Source organism: Orycteropus afer, unplaced genomic scaffold (assembly GCF_000298275.1).
Source record: "Orycteropus afer afer isolate SDZICR_OR568_19922 unplaced genomic scaffold, OryAfe1.0 scaffold00236, whole genome shotgun sequence".
Classification (NCBI taxonomy): Eukaryota; Metazoa; Chordata; class Mammalia; order Tubulidentata; family Orycteropodidae; genus Orycteropus; species Orycteropus afer.
Genome location: NW_006921823.1, coordinates 3,283,878 through 3,295,088, shown reverse-complemented (window position 1 = coordinate 3,295,088; position 11,211 = coordinate 3,283,878). Strand labels below are relative to the sequence as shown.

At 41.9% G+C, this 11,211-nt stretch overlaps 1 pseudogene; it reads left to right on the top strand.

Annotated features, from left to right (window-relative positions):
* The first annotated feature begins 1,377 nt into the window (after positions 1–1,377).
* LOC103203974 overlaps positions 1,378–11,211 on the top strand; it is a 151,805-nt pseudogene continuing 141,971 nt past the window's right edge.

The window sequence follows — 11,211 nt, the reverse complement described above, 5'->3', positions numbered from 1 at the left end:
GGTATCGGTGGTGCAGAAAATACAACAGGCCAAAGGAGACTGTTACTCAGTGATTGTTCTTGCAAATGCATTTTTCTCTATACCGATCTCAGAAAAGAGTCAGTCACAGTTTGCTTTCACATGGGAAGGCTCTCAGTACACCTTCAGAGTTTTGCCCCAGGGTTTTTTTGAACTCATCTGCTTAATGTCATGGCTTGGTTAGGAGAGACTTGGACTTGGTACAGATTTCAAGTATGGTGATACATTACATTGATAACATTATGTTAATATCAAACACAGAAGAACAGGCTAGGGCAGATTTGAAAACAGTGGTGGCCCACATGACCAATAGAGGCTGATTAATACATTCAGCAAAAATCCAGGGCCCTGCTCAAACAGTGAAATTCTTGTGAATAACTTCGGCAGAAGCCACCTGTGACACTCCCCAGGTAACCAAAAATAAGTTGCTGTCACTACCTACCCCCAAGACTAAGCAGGAAACCCAACATTTACTTGGTCTATTTGGATTCTGGAGAACACATATTCCACACCTGGGTTTATTGCTGACTCCTATCCATAAAGCCACTAGGAAGAAAAATATATTTGAATGGGGGCTGGAGCAGCATCAGGCTATGTCCAAAATACAGAAAGCGGTCTCACTGTCCTTGCTTTTAGGTCCTTATGATCCACATTCAGACATGATCTTGCAGGTGTCTGCTACAAGTGCTTATGCAGACTGGAGCTTATGGCAAAAACCTGAGAATGCTGCCCTACGATGACCACTGGGATTTTGGACTAGAAAGTTTCCAGATGCTGCAGCATGATACACACCATTTGAGAGGCAATTGCTTGCCTGCTATTGGGCATTGATTGAGACTGCTTCAATGACAGAAGGGCATAAAATTATTATGAGACCTGAAATACCCATAATGTCTTGGGTGATGTCAGAGAAACACTCTAATAAGGAAGGTGGTGCCCAAAATAGTTCCATAATAAAATGGAAATGGTTTATTCAAGAACAAGCAACTGGAGGGATGCAAGGAGGCACCCATCGTATCCATGAGCAGGTAGCCTCCTTTCCTATAGGTCCTACACTGGAACCACCCGAAGAGCTGCCAGAACACATTGCCACATGGGCAGTGCCATATGAACAACTTTCTATGGATCAACAGAAGGCTGCTTGATTCACAGATGGCAGCTCCAGGGTACATGGACAAAAACTGACATGGAAAGCTGCTGCATTAAGACCAGCAGATGGAAAGACCCTTATTGAAGAAGGTAAAGATAGGTCAGCCCAATGGGCTGAACTGCATGCTGTCTTCTTAGCTGTCATGGAAGAATTGGGCAATGGTGAGTGCCCATATGTTTGGATTTTCACTGATTCATGGGCAGTCGCCAATGGCCTGGCTATACAGTCAGGCAAATGGGCGATGGACAATTGGACTATTAAGGGGAACCCTGTGTGAAGCATGGACCTATGGAAAGCATTCTGGGAATTCAGAGGACGCATTAGAGTAAGCCCATCGGAAGAATCCCCTTCCTGGATCAGAAGGTGATTGGAACCAGCAAGTGGATATGTTGGTACGCTCCCTTGAGGTAGCCATTTGGGTTCATGAGATGAGTGGACACGGGGGTGCTGCAGCAATGCAGAGATGGGCTGAATCAGGGCACATCCCTCTTGCACCCTCTGAGACACAAAATGACAATAAGGAATTCTCTGTCTGTCAGCAGTAAAGATAGAGGTTACAGATGGCTATGGGGCAGATTCCCCAGGGGGGAAGGCCCTTCACACAGCTGGCAAGTCAATTATATAGGACCAATGGCTCCAGGTGGCTATTAATGGGTCCTCAGAGGAATAGATACTTACTCTGGACTGGGCTTTGCTTATCCTGTGACAGATGCAAATGCCAAAAACACCATTAAAGGATTGGAACAAAAGATACTGTACCAATTTGGGCCACCAAGTTATATTTCCTCAGACCAAGGAATGCACTTTACATCCCATAGGGTGCAGCAGTGGGCCAAAAAAATCATATTAAATGGACATACCATGTTGCATGTTGTTGTTGTTGTTGTTATGTGCCGTTGAGTCAAACCCGACTCATAGCGACCCCTCCTTGGGTTTCCGAGGCATATCACTACGGAAGTAGGATTGCCCAACCTTCCTTCCGAGGAGTGGCTGGTGGGTTTGAACCACCAGCCGTCTGGTTAGCAGGCAAGTGTCTTAGTCACTATGCTACCAGAGCTCCTGTTGCATACCATCCTCAAAGTAATGGTTTGATAGAGAACTGGAATGGGCAATTGAAACATTTGTTGTCTAAAACTGGGGGAGGTAAAGGCCTAAAGGGCTGACTCACACGCCTTCATGAATGTGTGCTCACACTCAACATGAGGGGGGTGAAGAGAGGATCACCATTCAACAGATTCCTACGCTATTCTTGGGGATCTAGGGAAGAAGGGGTGGGAGAGAATGCTGGTGCCACTGTACAGTTTTTCCCCACATCACCTAACGTTGCTTCTTCCTGCCAGAATCTGTGGTCCCTGGACCTGGGATGCAGCTGCGGGTGCCAGAGGCTGGGGTGATCCCTCAGCAAGGAACTGTGTTTATATCTCTGAACCTGTATGCCAGAATTCCCAAGGGCCTTATGGGATGGATTGTACCTTCTCCCCATCTGGCCAAACTAGAGCTGACAGTGAATACTACCATCCTGCCCAGTGGTCGAGATAGTCCACTGGTTTTGTATCTGTGTAACCATACCCGGCGTGAATGGGAATGGACTGAGGGGGAAGCACTTGCTAGACTGATCTTGCTACCAGCAATATGGATAGGCACAACAGCTGAATTTGATGTCCCCTCCCAAGGTGGGAAAGTCTGGATAAAAATAAATGACAAATGGAAGGAAGGAGAAATAATAGCTGAAGGTAAAGGAATGAATAAATGGGTTATGCAGTGGGGGAAATCCAACATTGTGCTGATACCTAAAGATAGACTCAGAACAAGGGAATAATATCATCTCAGTTAAATATTATCAGATACTAAAAGGATAATAATGAGAAAAAACTTTTGGATCAGGTGGACAAATACAGCAGAGCTGAATGGCTGGTATCTGAATAATCTCACCCTTAGGACTCTTTGCCTTGCTGAAAGACTTATTGTTAATGACCTTGGGACCGGTAGTATGATTGGGAGGGGGAAATTAATCTTTCAACTAGGAAAGGGCTAATGGCTGGAAGATCCAGGGCATGCAATGCAGTGAATTGCTTGATGTGGCCCTTCTAACCATTGTCCTCCATTCTGTGATGTTTTGTAAATCCCTTTATCCATGCCTGTTTGGGGTGGTGTGGTAGTTATGGTCAGGTATCAACTTGGCTGGGCAGCTGATAGTAGTCATTCCCTATAATGACTGGAAATCGACTCTGTGATGGGATTTAGGTTATTTCTGTTGGGGCAACACAGGTGGAATGTATCTTGAGTCCTGCCTTGCTGGAGGGTATAATTCAAGTCACCACCCTTAGCTTCCCTGAGGGTATACCTATGAATCTCCTGGGAAGATTCGTCCTCCTCTTGCTCCAGTTTTGTCTTGTGTCATCCTCATCTCACCCCTGAATTTGGGACAGCAGCTGTCATCTGATCTGCTGATCAAGGTTCATCAAAGCCCAAGAGTTGGAAGGATCCTCCAGACCTACTTATGGAACTGGGACTCGCCAGCCTGCCAGCCTCCACCACTACTATGTGAGATGAACCCATGGGTGTCTGTGAGTTCTGTGAGGCATCACAGTGAAATACAGAACCCTAAGACTGGGGAAATTGCTGGGAGGAGGAGGAGGAGTTAATGTCTGAAATGATGGACTGGTACGGTAGTTTGGACATTTGGGACATCTTTAACCTCCGCCTCAGGGGGACTGGCCTTGTGCTGATCTTTCTAAGAGAAATTGTTCAAGCAGTATGCCATGTATTCCACTACTAGGAACATCATGCACAAGTATCCAATGCCATAATTCCACCTGAGCCAGAATATTCTGATTACTGTTCCTACTGCTGTCCATTATGGTAATCATGACCACTTTGCCTTTGTCAATTAACTGCTGCCACTTGGCCCCTACTACTGCAGGGTCCAATCAGTCCCATCACATTTAAGTGTCTTAGTTCAATTAAGGCAGTTTCCTCTGTCAAATCCAGCTTACATAAAAGAGCAATCACAGCAGTCTTCAAGGATGCTGGAGCTCCTATCACAAATTTATTCCTCACCATGCTCGTGAGAGGCATGTCTCCTGGACTCTCCATTTCTGGCTCTAGGGGTCTAATCTGAGAAATCCATTCTAACAGGCCAATATCCCTAAGCCTCTGGATACCTTCTACATTATACCAAGACAGGTTTGATAATTCAAGGTAGGCCATGGCACAATCCATGCTTCAGTAAGCCAACCAAATAAATTATTAGATCCTTTCCTAATCTCTTGAGGTGAAACATTGAATGAAGAATCTGTACTTAGTGGGTCTAAATCAATAAACTCAGACTGATCCAATGTTGCATTCTTTGTACCATTATCCCACACCCTCAGTAGCTATTCCCATACATATATTCTCCAGGTTTCTGTCTGTACACGTTAGCAAAATCAATTTGGGTTAGCATACTACCTCCGCAGTCACACTTTATATTTCACCTTTTGGGGTTCACTTGGACTGAACTTTAGTTATAGGTCTAGCAGTAACAATGAGTCATTGTCAGCAATGTCTTCCATGGCCTCTGCTTCAGGCAATGACTCAGCAGAAATAGTTGCGTTAATCCTATCAAACCGAGGTGTAGGGGATAAAGGTTTTACGGTAATCCCTTCAGATGGGAGTGATTCAACAGAATTTACAGGCTCCATATTCTGATCTTCCTGAGTATCTGTCTGTACGTCCCCATTCCAGGTTTCAGGATTCCATTTTTTCCCAATCAGTGCCCTCACTTTAACTTCAGACATCATTCTGGGTTGGTAATTTTATTGGCCTTGTAATTCAGCCTCCCTTACAATAAGACTCTAGGTTTGGTTTTCAGCAATATCAGCTCTGCTACTAGAAGAAATAAGGCTTTCTTTCAAAGCACAGCTGGAAATATTGAGGTCTTTTATGTGGCCCTTAAGCCATGACTCTCCAGCCCTGAGCTCATCTCGCTCTTTCACCACTTTATCTAGTGTAACTAGGACCAACCAACCAGCTTCCTTATACTCCTCATGCTTATGGAATTGTAGAAAAATATCAAATATGTGATCACCCAGAGTCTCTTTTCTCACAAGTACTTGATCTTTGGGTGGTGTTATTTTGCATATTAATATTGCCACCTCATGCTATGGATCAGCAAGGCTCTCTTTACTAAAGGAGTCAGGGTCACCAGTGCCTTTACAATTAATCAAACTGGAGAATCAATTTAGGAAGCCCATCCTTCTGAATTTGTCTCTCTAGAACCACCCCACTCTCGGTGCCAAATGTGTTAGACTGGGTTCTCTAGAGAAGCAAATCTCATAGAAAGAGAGAGTGAAAGAGAATTTATCTTAAGAAAATGGCTCACACACTTGTAGAAGCTGGCAAGTCCAAAGTTTTGGGATCAAATATCAAGCTGGAGACTTTTCCTGACTCTCACAGCTGTAGGGACTGATGAGCTCAAGGTTGGCAGGCTGTATACTGGTTGTTGACTGCAACGAATGGTGAATCCAAGATTTCCAGGCCAAATGGTGGATTGTTCACTCACGGACAATTGTAGGCAGCACAACAGAATCCCAATCCACAGACAAGTGTCTCTTTTCCCAGGATGTCCATAAATATACTGGAAGCAGGCCACACTCCTAGGGAAACTTCCTTTCAACAGATTGGCTGCTCAAAACATACACATCTGATCCCATCATGGGAACAACCCACATCACAATTGCTTAAACCACACAGAATTGTGGTCCAGCCAAGTTGACACACAGTTCCAACTATCACAGAAGAGGACAGAGAGTTGATAAAGCAAATGGAAGAAACGATAAGACAAAAGAGCTGAACAGAAGATTTTAAAGAGCAGCTCATGAAGACAAAGTCAATTATTGTAACGAAATGTGCAAAGACCTAGTTTTAGAAAACCAGAAAGGAAGAACACACTCAGCATTTCTCATGCTGAAAGAACTGAAGAAAAAATTCAAGCCTTGAGTTGCAATATTGAAAGTTTCTTTGGGCAAAATATTGACTGATGCAGGAAACATCAAAAGAAGATTGAAAGAATACACAGTCAATGTGCCACAAAGAATTGGTCAATGTTCATCCATTTCAGGAGGTGGCATATGATCAAGAACTGATGGTATTGAAGGAAGAAGTTGAAGCTGTACTGAAGGAGTTGGTGGAAAACAAGGCTCCAAGAATTGATGAGATAATCATTAACCCCTAGAGGTGGGTTTAAATCCCATCCAAGGCCAATTGTGACCTTACCTAGGACTTTACCAATTGCAATAGTAGAAAACAGCTATGTTTATCTCTTGGGGAGGAGGTGATGGTGACAGGCAAGGCTGCTGCAGTCATGGCCCTTCCTTTATGGAGAAGCCACTGGAGAGATGAAGATGACACTAAGAGAAACACATAGGACAGGAGTTGTAAAATGGGGTTATTGTTAAGAGAGATCTCACGCTTCCTGAAGCATGATAAGGGCATTTTAGTGTCTGTCCTAAGTACTGCTCTCATCAGTTTGGAAGCTAATTCTTATCATACCAAAGCCCATGTTGGTGTTCAGTTCCTCTTTTTCTTATCCCGACTATATCAGTAACTATTTTTTCAGTTGCTGTCAAGTTGACTCTGACTCATGCACCCCATATATATTGAGTAGAGCATTTTTCCATTGGGTTTTCAGTAGCTGATTTTTCAGAAGTAAATAACCAGACCTTTCTTCCAAGGTGCCTCTGGGTGGACTCAAACCTCCAATTAGTTAGTAGCCAAGCACATTTGAACCACCCATGAACTCCTAATAGCTATTAGAAATACATAATTGCTCATATTAATCAAGTATTTACTATATGCTAGAATAAGTACTTTATACATATTATCTCTTTTAATTCTTTGTGAGTAAGAGACTATTATTTCCCTATTTCAGAAATGAAGAACTCACTTGCACAAAGCTCATCAATGGGATTTCAAAGACTGATTCAGATCTAGACAGCCTGCTGCCAAAGCTGCACTTTTAATTCCTGGTTGAGTAAATCTACAAATCTCAACTGTGAACTGAAATAATAATGAGAACCCAAAAGGAAAGTAGGAAATTTTACACTGTTTCCTATCCAACTCACATTCTATGTTCTTTGATTTTATTGAAACCAAACTGCTGTCATGGTAGGTGGCACCTTATTTGTCTCTATGGCTCTTTTGTTAATGAATCATAACTTTAAAACTCTTCCTATGTTATTCTTAGAATAGAATAAAATAAAATAAAATAAAATTTTGGGGACCAAAGACCAAGAGAAGATTTTTCTCAGAAAGCTGTTGTTTTTTTGTTGTTAGGTGCCATCAAGTTGGCTCATAGCAACCATCCATACAACAGAATGAAACACTGCCCAGTCCTGTGCCAGCCTCACAACACTTGCTGTACCAGAGCCCATATTTGCAGCCACTGTGTCAATCCATCTCATTGAGGGCCTTCCCCTTTTTCATTGACCCTCTATTTTACCAAGCATGATATACTTCTCCAGGGAATGGTCCCTTCTGACAACATGACCAAAGTATGCTAAACAAAGTCTGGCCTGTCTTGCCTCCAAGGAGCATTCTGGCTGCATTCTTCCAGGACAGAGTCATTAGTTGTTCTGGAAGTCCATGGTACTTTCAATATCCTTCACCAACAACACAACTCAAAAGCATCAACTCTTCTTTGGTATTCCTTATTCATTGTCTGGCTTTCACATGCATAATGAGGCAACTGAAAATACCATGACTTGAATTAGGCACACCTTAGTCTTCAGAGACATCTTTGCTCTTCAGCACTTGAAAGAGATCTTTTGCAGCAGATTTAACCAGTGCAATACATCATCTGATGTCTTGATTGCTGCTTCCATTGGTGTTGATTGTGGAAACAAGTAATATGAAATCTTTGACAACTCCAATCTTCTCTCCATTTATCATGATACTTTTATTGGCTCCGTTGTAAGGATTTTCATTTTCTTTATGTTGAGATATAATCCATACTGCAGACTGTAGTCTTCAATCTTCATCAGTGTTTCAAATCACCCTCACTTTCAGCAAGCAAACTTGTGTCATCTGCATATTGCAGGATGAGTCTTCCTACAACCCTGATGCCACACTCTTCTTCATATAGTCCAGTTTCTCAGATTATTTGCTCAGCATACAGATTGAACAAATATGGTGGAAGGATACAACCCTGATGTACTGCCTTCCTGATTGTAAACCATGCAATATCACCTTGTTCTGTTTGAATGACAGCCTCCTGGTCTCTGTAGAGTTTCCTCATGAGAATAATTAAGTGTTCTAGAATTCCCATTCTTCTCAATGTTGTTCGTAATTTGTTACAATCCACACAATCGAATATTTTTGCATAGTCAATAAAACACAAGTAAACATCTTTCTGGTATGTTTTGCTCTCAGCCAAGATCCATCTGACATCAGCAATGATATCTCTCATTCCACTTCCTCTTCTGAATCCATTTTGAATTTCTGGAATTCTCTGTCAATATACTGCAGCAACCATCTTTGAATTATCTTCAGCAAGCTTTTACTTGTGTGTGATATTAATGATATTGTTAGATAATTTCTACATTCTATTGGATCACCTTTTTTGGAATGGGTAGAAATATGGATCTTGTCTAGTCAGTTGGCCAGGTAGTTGTCTTCCAAATCTCTTGGCATAGCCATGTGCATGCCTTCAACGCAACATCCATTTGTTGAAACATTTCCATGAGTATTCTGCCAATTCCTGGAGCTTTATTCTTTGCCAATTCCTTCAGTGCAACTTAAACTTCTTCCCTCAATACTATGGGTTCTTGATCATATGCCACCCCCTGAACTGGATGAACATCAACCAATTCCTTTTGGTACAGTGACACCGTGTAGTTCTTCCATCTTCTTTTGATGTTTCCTGCATAATTCAATATTTTGCCCATAGAATCTTTCAATATTGCAACTCAAGGCTCATCAGTTCTTTCAGTTTGAGAAATGCTGAGTGTGTTCTTCCCTTTTGGTTTTCTAACTCCAGGTCTTTGCACATTTCATTATAATAATTGAATTTGTCTTCATAAGCTGCTCTTCAAAATCTTTTGTTCAGCTCTTTTATCTTGTCAATTCTTCCATTTGCTTTAGCCACTCTCTGTTCAAGGGCAAGTTTCAGAGTCTCTTCTGTCATCCATTTTGGTCTTTTCTTCTTTTCTTGTCTTTTTAATGGGCTTTTGCTTTCTTCATGGATGATGTTCTTGATGTCATCACACAATTCCTCTGGTTTTCTGTCACTGGTGTTCAATGCATGAAATCTATTCTTTAGATGGTTTCTAAATTCAGGAGGCATGTAACCAAGGTCATATTTTGATTCTCGTGGACTAGTTTTAATTGTCTTCAGCTTCAACTTGAACTTACATATGAGCAGTTTTTGGTCTGTTTCACCTCAGTGCTTGACCTTGTTTTGGCTGAAGATGTTGAGCTTCTCCATCACCTCTCTGCACAGATGTACTCAATCTGATGCCTGTGTACTCTATCTATTGAAGTCTATGTGTATAGCCACCACTTATGTTGTTGAAAAAGGTATTTGCAATGGATAAGTCATTGGACTTGCAAAATTCTATCATGAGATCGCCAGTGTTATTTCTATCACCAAGGCCATATTTCCCAACTAGGTGATTCTTCTTTGCTTCCAACTTTTACATTCCAATAAACAGTGATAATCAACACATCTTGATTGCATGTTTGGTCAATTTCAGACTGCAGAAGTTGGCAAAAATCTTCAATTTCCTCATCTTTGGCTTTGGAGGTTGGTGCATAAATTTGAATAATAGTAGTACTAATTGGTCTTCCAAATCAAACTGACTGCCATCAAGTTGGGTCGGACTCACAGAAACCCCTCCTTGGGTTTCCAAGGCAGTATCACTATGGAAGTAGATTGCCCAACCTTCCTTCTGAGGAGTGGTTGGTGGGTTTGACCCACCATCCTTCTGGTTAGTGGTGAAATGCCTTGGGCACTATGCCACCAGAGCTCCCAGCCTTCCTTGTAGGTGTATGGATATTATCCTATCACTGACAGCACTGTACTTCAGGATAGATCTTGAACCATTATTTGTGATGATGAATGCCACACCATTTCCTCTTCAATTTGTCATTCCCAGAATAGTAGATCATACAATTTTCTGATTCAAAATGGCTAAAACTGGTCCATTTCAGCTCAGTAATGCCTAGGTTGTCAGTTTTTATGTGTTCCATTTCATTTTTGACAACTTCCAATTTTCCTAGATTCATACTTTGTACATTTCATGTTCCAATTATTAATGGATGTTTTAAGCTGTTTCTTCTCATCTTGAGATGTGCCACATCAGCAAATGGAGGTCCTGAAAGGTTTACTCTGTCTACATCATTAAGGTCAGCTCTACTGCGAGGAGGCAGCTCTTCCCCAGTCATATTTTGAGTGCTTCAGGCCTGAGGGGCTTATCTTCCAGCACTATGTCATTCAGTGTTTCAAGGCTATTAATAATGTTCTCCAGTATTATATCAGACAGTGTTTCACTGCTATTCATAAGGTTTCACTGGCCTCTTCTTTGAGAAGTGGATGGCACCTTTCTTCTTCTGAGTCTGTCTTAGTTTGGAAGCTCCACTGAAGCCTGTTTACCATGGGACCCTGCTGGTATTTGAAATACCAGTGGCATAGACTACAGCCTCACAACAACATGTAAGCCACCACAGGATGACAAGCTGACAGACAAGTGGTGGCTCAGAAAACTTATACTTATTGCTTTAGTGGAGAATAATAGGTTTATATTTCCTGCATTGGTTGGTATTGATATAAAGAAGCAACTTCTCAAACACCCACAAAATACCAGAAATGCTATCTGCCAGTGGTGTGCATGACATTCACACCTCCTCCCACTTCTTGATGTGGAGGAGTGGGAAGCCTTGTAAATGGTGATTATTAGTTTATAGTATAATCCGAGAAGCTGGACTATATGAAGAAAAACGTGGTATCAGGATTGGAGGAAGAATCATTAACAACCTGAGATATGCAGATGATACAACTTTGCTTG